Genomic DNA, 3,517 nt, shown 5'->3' with positions numbered 1-3,517 from the left:
ACTGACTTGGCATCCCTGGCTTGTCATTTTTTGTTCTGTCGCTTCCTAGAGGCAGCTGGGCCTCGTGCTAGCCCTTATGAATCAGGCAGCCACAGGATTTAGGAACTCCCATACCCCAGCTCTTAACTTCAGTTCCTGCCTCGAGGGTACTCTCCAGGGTTGGATAGATATAAAAACATGGCCTTGGGGTCAACATGTAGTAAGGAAGACTGCCAGATCAATCTGAACTCATTACTGACACAAAGTCAATAACTACCTGATGATATAGAAATTATCATGTAGATACTGATCATTGTGTTGTGAGGCCCAGCTACTTCCTCTCTGCCATCTGGTCCATAAACCAAAATAAATGTCTTTCCCCACCCATCCCTCAGCTGACCAACCCATGTCCCAAGTGACAGCTTGCTATATGTTACTATGTCCAACTGTGATGGAATCAGGCTCATCATCTCATTCCTGCCTGGGACCTTCACTCTTCCCTCTACCTATCATAACTTTTCCAACCATAACTGCCCCCACCTCTTTGTCTAGTTAACTCATACTCTTCCTTTGATGATGGAAACTTAAGTGTTACCTCTTCAAGGACTTAAAGATTAGGTCAGGGTAGGTCAGATTTCCCATTATACATCTGAATAGAACCTTCTACTTTTCTCTTAAAGCATTGATCACATTTTGGAATTATATACTTATTTGTGTGATTATTTATTTAATTAGTATATTTTTCCCCTATCAGATTTTATAAGCTCTACATCTGTTGTGCTTACCACTATATTGCCAGTATCTAGCTTGGTGCTTAGTGCATGAATGGCACTCAACAAATATTTCAAGAATTAATTTGGGGTTGGGGCGCCTGGGTGGCTCAGTTGGTTAAGCGGCCGACTTCAGCTCAGGTCACGATCTCGCGGTCTGTGAGTTCGAGCCCCGCGTCGGGCTCTGGGCTGATGGCTCAGAGCCTGGAGCCTGCTTCCGATTCTGTGTCTCCCTCTCTCTCTGCCCCTCCCCCGTTCATGCTCTGTCTCTCTCTGCCTCAAAAATAAATAAAACGTTAAAAAAAATTAAAAAAAAAAAAGAATTAATTTGGGGCAAGAACAAAGATTCAAATTTTTAACTCTGAAAGCTAGAGATGACTGTCCCTCCACTGCCTTCCCTCCCCGCCTCCCCCTTTCCCAGGCCCAAAGACGCCTCTGGAAGACACCACTGTAGATAGTGACATTAAATGGAGGTGGAAGGGAAAGCTGTTCTAAAGACTCTTCGTAAATAGATCTCTTAACTCCCTCTGGCCCAGCTCGAGTGTCTTATGATACTAGCATGCAGGAGCTTCTACTCGCTCACACTGACCAAATTAACATGTGCCAGGGGCCAAAGTGTGACCCAGCTGTCAAAACGGGCTGGTGTCACCTTAGATATTCCATCTATACATCAGTATGCAAAACTAGGCAGGGGAGCATTCCCACCATCCTCTTCACTGGTTACCCTGCTATGCAAACTGTTTGTCCAGTACTGGGAACCTCAAAGAGGATACAGACAGGCAAGAAAGTTCCCTCTAAGAGGTGAGTGGAATGCTAAGGAGTCTTGGGTAGAGGAGTTCAGAGAACTGAGGATGTTTAGATTAGAAAAGAGAAACCCAATGAAGATCTGCTGTCCAGAAATGGCAGCAGCCTTATTCCTCAAAACCCCGGAGGGCACAGCAAAGGATGGGGGAAAATATTGCAGCTTACTTTCTAATAATTAGCTAGGACAAACAATGAGCCACTATGTCATCCATGTTGTGAATGGCAAACAGGGAGAAAGAACTAAAGATTTCTAAGATCTCTTTCCATCCCCAGAATCCAGGATTTCACAAAGTTTCCTGCTATCTCTCAGCCAATCTTTCGTTATGACTGTTTTCTCAAATATTTTTGGAGAGGTCAGAGATGAGTAGGGACAAAGGAACAGAATCTCTCAAAACATGTTTCTTAAACTCTTCCTCTAACGCCTGCCAACAAGTTCTCAGACCAGTGAGGACTTACCTAAAAGGAACCTCTGGTTTTCTGGCTTCCCTGGTACCTTAGATAGGAGGGCAATCCCAAAGCTGCTAGTCCATTTCTAGGAACTGGTGCAATTTCCATCAGAGAAAGGAGGAGGTTTACAGCCTTAGCTTGGGCTGTTATAACAAATGCCGTAGACGAGATGGCTTAACAAACTTTTATTTTTCATAGTTCTGGAGGCTGGGAAGTCTAAGAATTGGTGTCTGGTGAGGGCACCCTCCCTGGCTTGCCTACTTGCTATGTCCTCACAGGTCAGAGAGAGAAAGCTCTAGTCTCTTTCTCTTCTTATAAGGACACTAATTACATCAAGGGAGCTGTATTTCATTTACACATAATTACCTCTCAAAGGCCCCACCTCCTAATACCATGACATCAGTGGATTAGGGTCTAACAAAAGAATTTATTTTTGAGGTAAAATTGACTAACATTAATTTGGGACATGTAAAAACAAAATTCACGCAAAATATCATAGTCTATAGCGTCTTCACCTCAGAGCTGGATGAAATCTTCCTGAAGTCCCAGGAAGTCCTGGGAATAAAATCACCCTGAAGGTAGCAAGATTTTTTTCTGTACTTACGGTGTTCTCTCTGGGAAAATTAGGACATACAGGTAAGCAAAGAGAAAATGAAGATCACTCATAACATGGAAAGTTTCTTGTTTAAAGAAAAGGGTAGCTTTTCCAAATCCCCCTCTCTGTCTCTCTCCTGCCCCAGTCACCTTGGGGAGCAGATATCTCTGGTCTTCTGTCTGTGCCTCTCAAGATGCAGCTCAGCAATAAGTCTTCATCATTTGGAAGGTCAAAGGTGGCCTCAGATGTGGGGGGGGGGGGGACACTTCCCAGGGTTCTTGAGGGTACTGAAATTCAAGTTTTAGCTTTTTTAAAAAAATTTTTCAAACATTTATTCATTTTTGAAAGACAGAGAGACAGAGCACAAATGGGGGAGGGATAGAGAGAGAGGGAGATACAGACTCTGAAGCAGGCTCCAGTCTCTGAGCTGTCAGCACAGAGCCTGAGGCAGGGCTCAAACTCACAGACCACGAGATCATGACCTGAGCCAAAGTCGGCTGCTTAACTGACTGAGCCACCCAGGCGCCCCTCAAGTTTTAGCTTTCTATTACACTGAATATCTAAGCAGTATAGTAATGAAGAGACTACAGAAGTGGGGGGTATATCCACAAAGAGGCAACAGCAGAACATCCGGAAAAAGGGAAGCTTTGGAATCAGACAGGCTGAGTTCAAACCCTAACTCAACCCTTACTATAGTTGGCCCTTGTACAAGTTAATCTCTTTAAACTGATTCCTCATCCATAAAAGAGGGTCCTTTTGTCACTGAATAATCTATGAAAAGTATCTATTAATGTTTAGCACTTAGTGGAGGCTCAATGTGGATTAGTTCTCTTCCTTGTTATGCTTGAAGAAGTTGAAATTAACTCTCCATAATTAGTTACCCCTTCTCTACTAAGAATGGGTAACTAATCTCATAGGCAGA

Source organism: Panthera uncia, chromosome B4 (assembly GCF_023721935.1).
Source record: "Panthera uncia isolate 11264 chromosome B4, Puncia_PCG_1.0, whole genome shotgun sequence".
Lineage (NCBI taxonomy): Eukaryota > Metazoa > Chordata > Mammalia > Carnivora > Felidae > Panthera > Panthera uncia.
This window is presented reverse-complemented; position numbering follows the sequence as displayed.